The sequence below is a fragment of the Lynx canadensis genome, chromosome C1, assembly GCF_007474595.2.
Source record: "Lynx canadensis isolate LIC74 chromosome C1, mLynCan4.pri.v2, whole genome shotgun sequence".
In the NCBI taxonomy this organism is placed as follows: Eukaryota; Metazoa; Chordata; class Mammalia; order Carnivora; family Felidae; genus Lynx; species Lynx canadensis.
In genome coordinates, this window is record NC_044310.1 from 213,345,021 (window position 1) to 213,362,254 (window position 17,234).

The 17,234-nt window shown below is 40.7% G+C and overlaps 1 long non-coding RNA gene across 1 annotated transcript; it reads left to right on the top strand.

Annotated features, from left to right (window-relative positions):
- The first annotated feature begins 299 nt into the window (after positions 1 to 299).
- Positions 300 to 9,416, top strand: LOC115521096. Its single transcript, XR_003970954.1, has 3 exons — positions 300 to 388; positions 5,315 to 5,413; positions 9,380 to 9,416. It is a non-coding gene; the product is annotated as an uncharacterized LOC115521096 (long non-coding RNA).
- The last annotated feature ends 7,818 nt before the right edge of the window (positions 9,417 to 17,234 follow it).

The following is a 17,234-nucleotide window of genomic DNA, read 5'->3' on the forward strand; positions in this document are numbered from 1 at the left end:
TCCCTACAGATCTACAGAAAATATCCCTACAGAACCTACGGAGGTTCTCCAGTGCAGACACCAGTGAAGACTAAGGTGTGGGGAAAAGCATAAGGGACGATTTGTCATATTGGATATTTATTTATTATTTTATTTGAAAAAATTTTTTAATGTTTATTTTTCAGAGAGAGAGAGAGAGACAGAGCACGAGTGGGGGAGGGGCAGAGAGTGAGGGAGACATAGAATCCGAAGCAGGCTCCGGGCTCCAAGCTGTCAGCACAGAGCCCAACTCGGGGTTGGAACCCGTGAGCTGAGAGATCATGACCTGAGCCGAAGTCGGACGCTCAACCGACTGAGCCACCCAGGCGCCCCAAGAGTGTTTTATTTACCACCCATCTATTGATAAGAGGTGAGAGAAGAAATATTTCCCTTGAGTTGTGCCCAGAAGGGTCAGTTCCTAATAGAATTTGGGAGTAGTTTGACTCCTCTGCCTCCAATCTCACCAGTTCTGCCCCAAAGGCAGTTTGCAGTGAGACAGCTCAGTCAAGGGTGGAAAAGGAGCTGGGTGTTGTGAGGGAAAAAGGAGGAGCTTGGACCAGAGAACGATCATCAAGGATGTGGGAGACAGGAACATCGAAGCACCAGAAAGTCAAGGATGCTCACCCCAGGATGGAAGGAGGAGGGAAATCAGCATTCCCCTGAAGCCCCACTTCACGCTCAGGCTTGTCCTGTACAAAACCCTTCAGGACCATCCGGTACAAGATTTTGCAAAGAATGGTTGATTATCATTAGTCCACCTGCATTTTGAAAGGCGTCCCAGAGGCAAGAAATCTTCCATTGTTCAGTGACTCTAACACAAGATCGCAGAAATATTTATGTGCTTTTTATTTCAGTACATTCAACTTTTGAAAATTAACGCGGTTGATTTTTCTGGAATTTATTTGGGTTTAAAATGAAAATACAACTCTTTTTCCCCAATGGGTAGCCAGGTGCCCCAACACCATTACTGACTTTTGTGGCACATTTTTGAAGGTTTTCCTCCATCAAATTATACTTTCATTTTTCTCGTGCTGAATTCTCATATATACTCACGTACGATTTGGGACGGTTCTATTGCATTGCCTGCTTATTTCTGGCCATACTGTTTTATTCACTGTAGTTTTTAAATATGTTTTACTATTTAGTAGGGCATATCACTCTGAAGATACTCTTCTTTTTCAGGATTTTCTTTTTTCTTTTTTCATATTTACTTTCCAGAAGAACTTTAGAATAATTTATCCAAATTCCCCAATTATCCTGCTATGATTTTATGGAGTTTTATTGGATTTGCCCATAAATGTAAAAAAAAGTGTCATCTTTTCAATATTGAGTTTTCCTACCCAAGAATGAGGTATATCTTTCTATTTTCCATACCCTTGAAGTTTCCACATATAGGTCCTACACATCTTTATTAAGTTATTCCTGGATTTTTACGGGTTTTGTGGCTATAATAAATGGGATTTAAAAAATTCCATATATTTGTTTCCTTACTGAGGATTTTTAAAAATTATTATTTTTTATGGGTTTTTGTTAACACAGAAATAAAACAATGTTTACATATTTTATTTTATTTATTTTTTAGCATTTATTTTTGAGAGAAAGAGGTTGCACATGTGTGTGGGCAAGTGAGTAGGGGAGGGGAAGAGACTGGGAGACAGGATCTGAACCAGGCTCCGGGCTGACAGTAGACAGACCCATGCAGGGCTCGAACTCACAACATGAGATCATGACCTGAGTCTAAGTTGGAAGCTTAACCAACTGAGCCACCCAGGAGCCCCTGTTTACATATTAATTTTAAACTTGGATTAATAGCTGGATTTTCTTATTGAATTCATACTTTTTAGTTCTATTTCTCTTGTTTTTTTTTGTTTTGTTTTGTTTTTGGCCAGGAACTGTCTCTAGTCTTCAGAAGGTGCTCTCCCTTGAGTTTCCTTCTTGTGTTCAGTTGTGTGTTGGGTTTTCACGGTATACAGTAAATCACTGGTAAATAATGATAGTATCAACTCCTGTTTTTCAGCTGTTATTGAGTTTATGAAATGACCATTTAAAGGAAATGTAGGAGTAGCCACATACAAAAAATATTAAAAAAAAGAAAACCCACCAAATAGCCTCCTCCTGGCAAGCACCTGTAAAAATCCCATTAACAATAGCCATGCCAAAAATTAAACAAAATTTAACGTTATGGGACAAAAAGAAGCACCTGACTAAATGGAGAGCTATACATGTGTCTCCATAGGAAGATTTACTATTATAAAGACCTTGATTCTCCCCACCATACTGCATAAATTTGACATGATCCCAAACAAAACTTCAATGGCTTTGTGATTGCTGAAAAATTAATTTTCTCAGGAATAATAAATTCATGAAATGATCAAGAAGATTTTTTTAATGTTTTTATTTATTTTTGAAGGAGAGAGAGAGAGACAGAGCATGAGCAGGAGAGGGGCAGAGAGAGAGAGAGAGGGAGACACAGAACTGAAGCAGACTCCAGGCTCTAAGCTGTCAGCACAGAGCCTGATGCGGGGCTCGAACCCACAAAATGTGAGATCATAACCCAAGCCGAAGTAGGACACTTAACCAACTGAGCCGCCCATGCTCCCCAAGAAAAATTTTTTTTTAAAGAAAATTCTTCAGGCAAAAAGTCTTATAGATATAAAAATGTGTTATAAATACTAATTAAGGATGTGTTACTGGTAAAGGATGTGTTACTAGGTTGACAAAAATAGAACAGGAGTTTGGAGATGGACCAAGTTTACAGGGGCAGGTCTCAACTACCTGGATCAGACAAACAGATTTAAAATAACAATTGGGGCGGGGCACCTGGGTGGCTCAGTTGGTTGAGCGTCAGTTGAGCGTCCAACTTTGGTTCAGGTCATGATCTCACGGTTTTGTGGGTTTGAACCTCCGCGTCGGGCTCTGTGCTGACAGCTCGGAGCCTGGAGCCTGCTTCGAATTCTGTGTGTCTTTCTTTCTCTGCCTCTCCCCTGCTCATGCTCTGTCTCTCTCTGTCTCTCAGGAATAAATATATATTAAAAAAGATTTAAAAATAACAATTGGGGTGCCTGGGTGGCTCAGTCAGTTAAGCGTCCAACTTTGGCTCAGGTCACAATCTCATTCATAGTTAGTCTTTGAGTTTGAGCGCTGCGTTGAGCTCTGTGCTGACAGTTCAGAGCCTGGAGGCTGCTTATCGGTGCATTGATAAAATTTCTGATGCTCTGAATCAGAGAAAACAGGCACATATGAAGGCATCTGCTACACAGAGCAGCCAGGCAATCTGTGGACCCTCCTCCTGCTGCTGCACTGGGCACTCCCTGCTCACCTGCCAGCTCACCCGTCATAGCTCCCGGCTGCAAAGATGGACCCTTTAGGGGTCGCTCACAGCCTGTTCTGAGAGTACAATGTTAGACCCTGGGAAGCCATTCTGGGGATGTCCTGGATATACAAGGCCATAGGCTTTGCAGCTGGGTTTCCACAAAAGCCCCAGTTCTTGGTGGAGTGGCTCCCCAGGATCCAGCTGGTCCAAGTCCTCTGACCTGGATGAAGCACATTATGCTGTGCCAGAGAGGGGAAGGGCCCGTGGTCCCTCCTGGGCTGGGCTGCCTGCACCTCTGACATTGGGCTGAGGAGCTGGGGGGGGGGGGGGGGGGGGGGGGGGGGGGAAGGGGGACAACAGCTCTCAGCTTTCCCATGAGGCTGTGTGGTTTGGGGACAGCCTTATCATCTCACCAGGTGGCGGCTCCCTGGTGGCAGGAGGAAGCAAAGGGAGGAGTGGAAGGAGAGGCTGGCTTCCAGACTAATACTTCCTCCAATTCCTGCCTCGGTCTCCTTCAAGAACTCCTCCACCCCTTCAGAATGTCCTCCTCCTTCGAGGTTTTTTTTAGTGTGCTTATTGGCACAGGGAAAGCATTTTGTTAAATAATAAATGTGTGTTTTTACCAACAGAGAAATGAAAAGATGCTCAACATCACTCATCATTAGGGAAGTGCAAACCAAAACTACAATGAGATATCACTGCACACCGGCCAGAACGGCTAAAATCAACAACACAAGAAACAACAAGTGTTAGGTAGGATGTGGAGGAAAAGGAACATTTGTGCACTGTTGGTGGGAATGCAAACTGGTGCAGCCACTGTGGAAAACAGTATGGAGTTTCCTCAAAAAATTATAAATAGAACTACCCTATGATCTAGTAATCACACTACTGGGTATTTACCTAAAGAATACAAAAACACTAATTCGAAGGGATATGCGCACCGCTATGTTTATAGCAGCACTATTTACAATAGTCAAATTATGGAAGCAGCCCAAGTGTCCATTGATAGATGAATGGATGAAGAAGATATGGCATATATATATAATATATGGTGTGTGTGTGTGTATATATATACATATATATATATAATGAAATAGTATTCATCCATAAGAAAGAATGAAATCTTGCCATTTGCAATGACGTGGATGGAGCTACAGAATATAATGCTAAGTGAAATAAGTCAGAGGAAAGACAAATACCATAAGATCTCACTCATATGTGGAATTTAAGAAACAAAACAAATCAACAAAGAGGAAAAGAGGCACACAAAAAGCCAGACTCTTCTTTTAAATGTTTATTTTGAGAGAGAGAGAGAGAGGGTGGGAGCAAACATGGGACAGGCAGAGAGACAGGTGGGGAGAGAAAGAATCCCAAGCAGGCTCCACACTGTCAACACAGAGCCCATAAACCGTGACATCACGACCCGAGCTGAAACCAAGAGTTGGAGGCTTTTAACCAACTGAGCCGCTCAGGCACCCCCAAAGTGAATGTTAGAGAACAAACTCCAGAGGGGAGGTGGGGGGGGGATGATGAAATAGGTGAAGGGGATTAAGAGTACATGTATCTGGGGGCGCCTGGGTGGCGCAGTCGGTTAAGCGTCCGACTTCAGCCAGGTCACGATCTCACGGTCCATGGGTTCGAGCCCCGCGTCGGGCTCTGGGCTGATGGCTCAGAGCCTGGAGCCTGTTTCCGATTCTGTGTCTCCCTCTCTCTCTGCCCCTCCCCCGTTCATGCTCTGTCTCTCTCTGTCCCAAAAATAAATAAACGTTGAAAAAAAAAAAAATTAAAAAAAAAAATAAAGAGTACATGTATCTTGATGAGCACTGAGCAATGTATAGAATTGTTGAAAAACTATATTGTACATTTGAAACTAATATACACCGCATGTTAACTATACTGGAATTAAAAGGAAAACCATTAAAAAAAAGAAATATGTGTTTGGATGCAGGTATTATCTGACTAAAAGCTTGCTCTTCTCTGCAGATAGAAGACATTGCTGGTGGAGAAGATTTTGGCCAGTATTTTCGGATTTCAGGGACTATGACTCTTCAAGAAGAATAAAAACAGTGACACCTGAATAAAGTGAATAAGTTCATTGTTTTTTATTTTTTTTAATGTTTATTTATTTTTGAGAGAGTGACAGAGCATGAGCAGGGGGGGGGGGCAGAGAGAGAGGGAGACACAGAATCTGAAGCAGGCTCCAGGCTCTGAGCTGTCAGCACAGAGCCCGATGCGGGACTCAAACTCACAAACTGTGAGGCCATGACCTGAGCTGAAGTCAGACACTCAACTGACTGAGCCACCCAGGTGCCCTGAGTTCATTGTTTACCTTAATCTTCTTCCCAATAGCGGAACACTTGCCATCCATAATGTTGATGCAAAAGTATAAATGTGTTTACTGTATCTGAAAAGATAATTCTGGTGAACATGAAGTTTGAGGATTTGGTTAAGAAATCCCACAGACAGTCTGAGGCAGTGGAAGGCTCCAGGTTTACACCTCCTGACTGACTGCAGGGTTAAACCCTGCAAGCTTAGCCTTCTTGTGGTAGGAGATGATGAAGGATTCTAGGTTGGTAGCAAGAGAAATGGCCCAATCTGAAGGGGGAAAAAGCAAGAAGGGAGAACCACGAAGCAGACCTGAAACGGATGATTGAACAGAGCTCTTGAGGAAAAGAAACACTTGGCTTGTTCACAGTGGTATTCTTAGAACCCAGGCCTCTGCCAGGTCCTTTATACGTACGTCCTCTCAGTGATGTACAAGGTAATTGTCATCATCCCCATTTCACAGATGAAGGAAAACGGGCTTGACCCAGTCCAGGCCACGGACTGTTTGTGGTAGAGATGGGTTCAAACTTCTCGGAACCACTGTATCTGACTGCCATCCCACAGAGCAGGCACCATGAAAATGTCGATTGGATAAATATTCTAAGCCCAGCATGATGCCCTGGCTGCTGTTCCATTCTTGTACACCTAACATTAAATGAGGTAAAATGGACAGGAAATTGTTAACAGCAAGTATACAGAAAACAGTTACTATTACACTTCAATAAGAGATCTTACAAATTAGTTGGATTGAGGCTTTGTTAAAGAATTGGTTGAAGGCATGAGAAAACAATATATTCAGAAGGAAATACATTTATAGCATACATGAGAAGTCAAAACATCACCAGTAATCATACAGATGTAGTTAAATATAAATAAAGCACTATATTCTTTTTTTTAACTTTATTTATTTATTTTGAGAGAGAAACAGAGTGTGTGAGTGGGGGAAGGGCAGGGGAGGAGTGAGTGAGAGAGAGAGAGAGAGAGAGAGACAGAGAGAGGGAGAATCCCAAACAGGCTCTACACTGTCAGCACAGAGCCTGATGCAGGACTTGAACCCACTAACTGTGAGATCATAACCTGAGCTGAAATTAAGAGTTGGAGGCTTAACTGACTGAGCTACCCAGGCGACTCTAAAGCACTATTTTCAATCACTAAAATAGATTTCTTAAGTATAATACCAATTCTGACAAAGTTATAGTGAAATTGGTATACATTGGGGCGCCTGGGTGACTCAGTCGGTTGGGCGTCTGACTTCGGCTCAGGTCATGATCTCGCGGTCCGTGAGTTTGAGCCCCACATCAGGCTCTGGGCTGACAGCTCAGAGCCTGGAGCCTGTTTCGAATTCTGTCTCCCTCTCTCTCTGACCCTCCCCTGCTCATGCTCTGTCTCTGTCTCAAAAATAAACAAATGTTAAAAAAAATTTTTTTTTAAATAATAATAAAAAAAGAAATTGGTATACATGCTTTAGGGCAGCATTAAATTGAAAGAATATACATTTGGAGTATGTATTGGATATATATCAATTGTCATAAAAATGTTTATACTGTTTGGTTGAGAAATCTCAAGTTACTTAGTATATTTTGTCTAAGGAAATTATCCCGAAGGAGAGTAACCAAATATACAAAAATGATATTGCACCATTATTTATAATGCTTAAGCACTGAATAAAATTATTGTACATAAACTTATTGGAAATTCTACAGTCTTTTAAATTAATAAATAAAGATAATTTTTTCTTTCTTTTTTTTTTCAACGTTTATTATTTTTGGACAGAGAGAGACAGAGCATGAACGGGGGAGGGGCAGAGAGAGAGGGAGACACATGAATCGGAAACAGGCTCCAGGCTCTGAGCCATCAGCCCAGAGCCCGACGCGGGCTCGAACTCACGGACCGCGAGATCGTGACCTGGCTGAAGTCGGACGCTTAACGACTGCGCCACCCAGGCGCCCCTAAAGATAATTTTTTTCAAAGCAAATAATTTAACTCAGGTGCAGAGATTTAGTTGCATGGATGTTTATTAAACATTGTGATAAAAGATTGGAAATTATATATCTAATAATATGGTATAATTTGGTCAAATAACTAATGGAAAATTCATAATGTTTATTAAATTGATGCTATAGAGTTATTTGTGTCCACACATTGATACATATTTTCAAGTTTTTGAAGTGAAAAAGTTACAAAACAATTGTAAAGTATATTCCATTTGGAGGACTCATACTTTTCAATTTTAAAACTTACTATAAAGCTACACTAATCACAACAGTATGGTACTGGCTTGAGCTTAGACTTACAGATCAATGGAACAGAATTGAGAGCCCAGAAATAAATCCATGTATCTATGGTCAATCGATTTTGACAAGGGTGCCAAGATCATTCAGTGAGAAAGAATAGTCTTTTTAATAAATGGTGCTTAGACAACAGGATAACCACTGGCAGAAGAATGAAGTTAGATCTCTATCTCACCGCATCTACAAAATTACCCCCAAATAGATCAAAGATTTACATGTAAGGGCTAAAACGTAGAAGAAAACATACGTATAAATCTTTGTGACATTGGATTAGGCAACAGTTTCATAGATATGACACCCTACAGCACAAGCAACCAAAGAAGAAATAGGTAATTTGGACCTCATCAAAATTAAAACTTTTTTTTTGGCATCAGAGAACACTAATAAAATAGTAAAAATACAACCCACAACATGGGAGAAAATACTTGGAAATCATATATCTGATAAAGGCCTAGTATCCAGAATATATAAAGAATTCTTACAATTCAATGGTAAAAAAAGACAAGCCATTTAAAAAAAAAAAAGGGCAACAGACTTGAACAGACATTTCTCCAAAAGACATAAAAAAGGTCAATGAGCACATGAAAAGATGTTCACCATCACTAGCTATTAGGGAAATGCAAATTAAAATACAATGAGATGCCATTTTACTAGATGAGATATTACTCCACTAGAATGGCTGTAATAAAAAAAAGTGGAAATAACAAATGACATCAAGGTTGTGGAGAAATTTGAACCCTCATACATTGCTGGTGGGAATGTAGAATGGTGAAGTTGCCACATAACCCAGCCCCACATAACCCAGCAATTCCACTTCTACGTATATACCCGCAAACAATTGAAAACATACGTTTATGCAAAAACTTGAACTGGAATGTTCATAACTGCATTTTTCATAATGGCCCAAATGTGGAAACAACCCAGTGGTTATCAATTGCTGAACAGATAAACAAAACGTGGATATCCATACAATGGGATATTATCCATAAAAAAAAGGATGAAGTACTGATTCGTGCTACAATATGATGTGAACCTTGAAAACGTGCTAAGTGAAAGCCAGTGACAAGGGACCAAAGAACACTCTTCTTATATGAAATATCCAGAACAGGGAAAATGCATAGAGAGAGAAATTGGTAGTTTCCCGGGGCTGGGAGGAGGGAGGGAAGTGGGCAGTGACAGCTAATCGGTATGGGGTTTCTTTCTGGTGTGATGAAATGTTCTAAACTGATTTTGGTGATGATTGAACAACATTGTGATTATACTAAAACCACTGAACTATACACTTAAAAATGGCGAATTAGATGTTATTTGAATTACAGTTGACCTTTAAACACACATGGGTTTGAACTTTTTGAACTTTTTTGATAAATGTAACACATATGTATGGTAAATGTATTTTCTCTTATGATTTTCTTAATCTTTTTTTCCTCAGGGCACCTGGGTGGCTCAGTTGTTTGAGCGTTCAACTCTTGAGCTTGGCTCAGCTCATGATCTCACAGTTCATCAGCTGTCAACGCACAGCCTGCTTGGGATTCTCCTCTCCCTCTCTTCTGCCCCTCCCCTGTTCTCTCTCTCTCTCCAAATAAATAAACTTAAAAAAAAATAAATTTTCTTCTAACTTCCTTTATTGTAAGACTACAGTATATAATGTATATGACCTACAAAATATGTGTTAATTGACTGTTTATGTATTGGTAAGGCTTCTGGTTAACAATAGGCTATTAGTAGTAAAGTTTTTTGGGGGGTCAAAAGTTACATGCAGATTTTCGACAGCATAGGGGATTAGTGTCCCAAGCCCCACCATAGTTCAAGGGCCAATTGTCTATCTCACCTGAAAATTTCAAAAAGAACATTCCAATTCAAATGCAAATGTCTATCTACCTCTCTGATTGTTTATCTCTAGGTGGTAGAATTACACATACATTTTAGTTGCTTCTTCATAATCAAATAGATTATCGGGGTTGCCTGGGTGGGTCAGTCAGTTGAGCGTCCACCTCTTGAATTTGGCTCAGGTCATGATCCCAGGGATATGGGATTGAGCTCCACATTGGGCTCTGTGCTGAGCGTGGAGCCTGTTTAAGATTCTCTCTCTTTCTCTCTGCCCCTCTTCCTGCTCGCATGTGCTCTCTCTCTCTCTCTCAAAAAAAAAAAAAGGTTATCTAAGTTATTTCCAATGAACATTTATAATTTGTATACTAAAGTAATAAGAGACAACTCTAAAATAAACATGGAAAATAAAATAAAATTTATAAAAGGATTGTTAAATAGTTGCACATTCTACAACTACGCAATTGTAAGTATACAGAACTAGTCCTGAAAAATAGAATAAAATGAAAATAATTGTGCAAAAGTAATAAATTATGTATGAAGTAAATTTTTTTGGAAACTTTTTTGGGTATTTATTATCTTTATCTCTACAAATAGGGGGAAACAGCTATATTTGCCTCACAAAATGAACTTGGCTTTTATTTATTTGATATCGAAAATGTTAATGACAACATTATCAACTCTAGTTGCTTTTTTTCTAAAATTTACTTATTCACTCTACAATAAAATTTCCCTGTTTTCTTTTTTTTTATCAAATTTTTAAATGTTTATTTATTTTTTGAGAGACAGAGACAGGAGTGCAAGTGGGGGAGGGCAGAGAGAGAGAGGGAGACGCAGAATCCGAAACAGGCTCCAGGCCCTGAGCTATCAGCACAGAGCCTGATGTGGGGCTTGAACTCACAAGCTGTGAGATCATGATCTGAGCTGAAGTCGGATGCTTAACCCACTGAGCCATCCAGGTGCCCCAAGTTTTCCATGTTTTCTTCATTGAACTTTCCCTTTTGCTAATCTTTCCCTGTTGCTCTGAGTTTTCTTCTTGTGTAAGTTGTGTTCAAAATTGTTAACTTCCTTTAATGTTTACAACTTAGTAGAGCTTAACTTTGAATAATATTTCCTAACAATTGAAACTTTTTGTGGTTTCTCATTTTTGCATTTTGTTTCTCTTATATTTTCTTGGGTATTTAATTGGCTATCCTACTAGTCTGCAAATATTATATTAATTTCTTATCTCAGTTTGCAGAGTAAGCAGATACCATCTTATGTCTAATTTATTTGATTTCATATTTATTGTTTTTCCTTTTTAAATTTGCTACCTTTATCTTTAAAAAATTTAGGTGTAGATATAGTTTATTTTTTCCTTTTTACTTCTTATTTGCACAGGCATGGGAGATACAAAAGTTCCTCCAATACAGTTTAACTGTGTAAATGGTATCTGTTGTTTTTGGTCTTTAAAGTAATGTCCCCATATTTGGTGTGCTTTTTTTCAACTCAGTTGTTCCGTCACAGAGTCTTTCTTCCGTTATTACCTGGTCATGTGCTATATAAGGTAGTGTACTGGCTTTTCTTCAATTTTATTGTATGGAAGTCTGAGAAAATATGTGTAAAATCTTTGTGCATCTATTGTGAATATCTTTATCTTCAAAATTGCAATTAATTTTTGTGAAAGCTTAATGTGCACTTGAGAAAGCTCTCTATTTCCCAATTTTCCTCTTTGGATCAGTTCCTCCAATCACCTCCTTCTGTAGAAGAAATGGAGGCCCCCGAGGTGCAGAGACTTGCCCATGACCTCTCAGTGGGGCTGGGGCAGAGCCTGTGTTTGTGGCCAATGAATGGAGCATTGTGGAGAGTTTACACCAACATGCTCCAACAGCACCCTTCCCCTGCTGGTGCCCCATTCTGTTGAAAAGCTACAGAGCAGGGCTGCCTGAGGCCAAGCAGCTTGTCTTGTGTGCACACCCTCTCCCTGCAGCCTCCCTTCTTCACACTGCATCATACTGACCTGTTGTCCTTGGGCTTCTCTTGGCCTCGCCTGAAAAAAGGGATTGTTTCCTAGGATGCTGCCTTCTCATGGAAACAGACCTCCAGTGGGTCCGGCCATGGGTGTTCTGGGCATGCCCAGGTATGCCAGAATCCTGGGATGAACATAACTTAATCAGTCAAGCTGGGACCCGCTACACTTGCTTTTGTGCAAGCATGATTTATCTGAGCCAGGCTCTTATTCTGTCTCCCCTTTCTTAAATGTATTTTTAAAAAGATTCATAGGTGTGGATTTTGTCTTTTTAATCCAGTGTACGATGCTATTTTTTTAAATAGGAGAATTTAGTCCATTTACATGTAATCTTATAATTATTTTGATTGTGTCATTCTGTATTTTCTCAGTTAATAAATTCTTTGTTTTCTCTTTAGTTTAAGATTTCTATTGGAGGCCGTTTTTTATTCATTCAAGTGAGATGAGATTTTCTCAAAATTTTTGAACTCAATTTCTTAGTGTTTACTATGTTTTCACTTAACCAACAAAAAACAGATATGCTCATTTCTTTCTATTTGTTCTGATTCAAAACTTTTTCTTAAGAAACTTGCTTTTCTTTCTTATAGATTCAGTTTTTGTTTGTTTGTTTGTTTGTTTTTGGTCATTCACTCACCTCCAAGTCCTCCTTAGTCAAATCCATTTGCTTTGGTTTTGGCATTCTGAAAAGTTTTACCTCCGGTTAATTTTCTTTAATTAAAAAAACTTTGTTTTTAATTTAAGTAGAGCATGAGCAGGGAAGAAGGGTCGAGGGAGAGAGAGAAAATCTTAAGCAGACTCTGTGCTCAGCATGGAGCCTGACGCGGGGCTCATCCCACCACCCTCGGATGTGACCTGAGCTGAAATCAAGAGTCAGAGGCACAACTGACTGAGCTACCCAGGTGCCCCTCCATTTAAAATTTTTATTTATTATTTATTTATTTATTTATTATTTATTTATTTATAAATGTTTATTTATCTATTTTGACAGAGAGAGAGAACAAGCAGGGGAGGGACAGAGAGAGAGAGAGAGCGAAAGGAATCCCAAGCAGGCTCCATGCTGGGCAGTTGCAGAGGCCAATGCAGGGCTTGAACCATGAACTACGAGATCAGGACCGGAGCTGAACCAAGAGTTGGATGCTTAACTGATGAGCCTCCCAGGTGCCCCCAATTAAATATTTTAAAATATGATTATCACATTTTATGAAAACTATACTTTATATCCTTGCTTTTTCAGACTAGTTATATGTATCTGTGTAGATAGGCTATACACTCGCATAAGATTATCATTTCTCTTTGCCTATATACATATCCGTCATTGAAATTTGCTCCCTTTTCCTTCAATAAGTGGGTCCCCCGGCACACACACATACACTGAGACCTAAGGAAGGTATGGACTTGAACAGCCATAATTGTACTGATGGGTCTGTTTCCCTGGGTTAGCCAATTGGCTCCCATGGACCCCTAACCCATAGGCTGGCCTTAGCCAATTGCATGTTTTCTCTCTATATGTCTAAAATGAGGAGACTCATTCAACATTGGGTGCTGGAAAGGGATGAATAGACTTAGCTTGCATTGAAATTGTTCCTCCCCCACTCCAAACACACACAGACGCAGAGCAAACCCATCCCTCCCCTCCAGCACATGACTCCTTGGAGGAGAGTTGTTATCTGGAAAAAAAAAAATTGGGTTGTGTTGGGAAGAGAGAGTGCCAAAAGAGAAGTTTGGTAGGCTGCAGCATCGGCTACAGAAGGAAGAAAAAAAGCTCTCTCCGTCGGGACCATCATACACCAGACACTTAGTTGTTCTACACTCCTAAGAGTGACTACGATTTAGGATAAACTCTTATCAAATGATAGTATTAATGAACATGTATTTAGTATGTGCCAGGCAATGTTTTAAATGGTTTACATGTATGGACTCATTTAAATTTCCTATCAACCTTATGAGGTACTATCATTACTCACTTTCTATGAGTAGGGAAACCTCAACGGAGAGGTTGAGTAACTTGCCTAAGGTCACATAGTGAGTAACTGAAGGAGTTGGATTTGAATGCAGCAGTTTGGTTCCCCTTGTCTTAAGAGGCACGATGCACTGCTGTTGTAATGGAATTGCCAGCGTCATGTGAGGCTGGCATCTGGCAGGGGGTGAGGTACAGGAGAAAAGTAAAGTATTGTCCTATAAAGACCTCCAGCTGCAGTGAATTCTCCAACCAAACAAAGGTATAAACATTCTGGGTTTAATGAGTTTGGATGTCATTCTTTTTCTTTCAACGTGTAATAATTGTTAGATGCCATTTACAGCTGCTGAGATAGATCTTTGATTAAAAGACACGGTTCAAAATTGGAAAAAAAAAAGGAAGATCAAACAAAGAAAAGATCAAAATGGGAGGACGAGAGAGTATAAAAATCAAGACAAATTTAAAGCTGAAGATGTGGGGAATAAAACCCCGGAATGATAACATTGTAAATGAGAAGTTTCCAAAATTCATGCTTTTAGTAGCATATGTTAAATAAAAAATAAAAGAAGAGCAAAGAACTAGAAAATAAAAAAATAAAAAAGCCTAAAAATGTTAAGAATAACATGTTGATCAATCCTGATAAAATAAAATGAATAATTAGAAGTATTTGAAAAGGTGAAGTTTTACACAGGAGCTAGAATGTAAGAGAGACATTAAGGTAAAGGCTGAGAGTCATAAGGCAAAAAAAATGGGAATGATCTAGAAGGATTTACATTTAAATAGTTAAGAGAAAAACAATACCATAAAGATAGAGGGCAAAGAAAAATGTACTATTTTTTTAAAGCTAACTTTAAAGTGAGGCAAGAACAAAAACAGACTCTAATCAGACAAGGATTGCAAGCGGGAAAGAGTAGTCTGGGCAGGGCTAATTGCTGGAATTGAGGCGGCCAAGATCAACTGATATGGTCAGGATGAGACATTTTCTGTTCACCCATAACACTCTCCGCTGGCAGCTCTGTCACCTGCACAGATGAAGATGAGGCTCGTGGCACTTGATTCCATCCCAAAGCTGAGCCGGGTCCTTCCAAAGTCATACCCCCAGGCCAGCAAAGCCTCCTTCACGTTGGTCCTTGGAATATGCGCAATTCTACCTTAGTTTTTCTTTAACATATTTGACAGTCCTTTTGTTATCTTTTAGTTCCTTCAAGCTGAGATTCACATGTGAAAGACAATCAAACAGGTTGTTGTTGAATGGATTTATTCCATCTTACTTCCTTGAAGTTCTGGTGGTGTTTGGTTATTACATTGTTCTCCCCCCCCCTCCCCGTCTCACACACACACACACACACACACACACACACACACAATCTGTATCACCTAGCTTCATTTTTTTTTTAACGTTTGTTTTTGAGACAGAGACAGAGCATGAACGGGGGAGGGTCAGAGACAGAGGGAGACACAGAATCTGAAACAGGCTCCAGGCTCTGAGCCGTCAGCACAGAGCCCGACGCGGGGCTCGAACTCACGGACCGCGAGATCATGACCTGAGCCGAAGTCGGCCGCTTAACCGACTGAGCCACCCAGGCGCCCCACCTAGCTTCATTTTTGATGTTCTAACACTTCTTACTGATTCTGAGTTGCTTGGTTATTTACTTTCAGGGTAATTAGTGGCAGTAGAATTGGGGGGGGAATGAGACAGTTTACAGGACTTGTTTTTGGATTGGGCTATTAGGGTGAGGGTGTGGTGGTGAGGGACAGTGGAGTCACGGATGATTCCTAGGTGTCTGGATGTCTGCCTTTGTGACTGGGTGGATATTAGTACAGAAGACCAAGTTGGGGGTGGTGGTGGTTAGGAATCAGGGTCAGGCTGCACCTGGAAAACTCTGGGGCACTGTAGCTGTCTATACTCCCTAAACTCCCAGGAAGGCTTGTATTTCATAATAGACACAATCCCTCTCAATGCCAGCATGGGATTCTTCTGGAGGTAGCAGATGGCTCACTTCATATACAAACATGGCATGGTAACCCCTGGTCCTTTGTTGTATTTGGGTATTGCCCGAAGTATTTCGCATCGTAATTGGGCTATCCATCATCCAGAGACCAAAGTCAGACAAAGCTCATCACCCTGGAACCTTTCTTGCCCACACCATTCTGGAAGTTACAGGGTTCACCCACAACTTCTGCAGTTCTCTAAAAATATGCCCATCATAGAAATGATAAGTTTCCATCTCTTGAGGCACCACCGAAATCTCCTGGAACCCCAGCCAAGTTGAGCCTGATGAATCACCTGGCTCAACTGAACACAGTTCTTTAGAATTGATACTCTATTCAAGGCTGTCAGGAGGATGCGGGAATAGACTTTATCTTTTGTACTTCATGGATTTGGGGCTTTTTCTATATTACAAGTTGACTTCGTCCCTTCCGCTCACATAATAATTGATTTAGCTTCCCTTTACCAAACTATAACCATTTTCTGGTTCTGCCTTGCTCATGTTACACCTAGCGTCCCTGGTTGATATTTGGGTGTTCCTAAACTCTTCAGCCACACGTTTCAAATTTCATGGTTTACTCTCACAGATGGTTGGTCACATCCATTGTGGGTAGGCTTGTAGTCTCTTAGAGAAGAATATTTCTCCTCTGGGGAGCTTGTTGTAATACTTGATATAATGAGAATGTACTGGCTCTGGACTGGAGGTATGCTTGTGGGGCAAGCCTTTCACCCTTTCCTTTTGCCCACATGAGGAAGCCCAGAGCTCATTCTACTTAGATGATGTCCACCCAGCCCTGTAGCCTTCACACTAGCTGACACACTTTCTGCCAGCTGTCCCCAGATGGGATCTGCCTGTGGAACTTACATACAATAATTGTCCTTCCTTTGCTCTCTACACCTGCTTCTACTTTTAATGTTTATTTATTTGAGACAGAGAGAGAGAGAGAGAGAGAGAGAGCTAGCAAGGGAGGGGCAGAGAGAGAGGGAGACGCAGAATCCGAAGCAGGCTCCAGGCCCTGAGCTGTCAGCACAGAGCGCAATGGCAGGGCTCGAACCCATGAACCCGCGAGATCATGACCTGTGCCGAAGTTGGATGCTTAACCGACCGAGTCACCCAGGGCCCCTTCTATTCCTGCTTCTAATATTTTTGGTTCCCTTGGCTTCATCTCCCATTTCTGGCTCTGAAACCCCAGTTTTATGTTATCAAAACTTTGTTCTTTCCCCTTTCTGGGTATTCCCATCCCTGGCTCCATTGGGGCTCCTCCCACCCATTGAATCCTTTGCCATCCCTGCTGGGCTTCTTCCATCATCTACAGTTTGAATAGACAAGGTTTGCCTACATCACAGTCTTGCTGAGGATTCAGACCTGTGTGCACATTAAAAATCAAAGGCTCGTGGGTTCATTTATTCTTTAAACAAACAGTGATTAAGGCTTTTCTTTGCGGCAAGCACTGGAGACCCAAGATTAAACAAATATTTCCCACCTTCAAGAACTTCAGGTATTA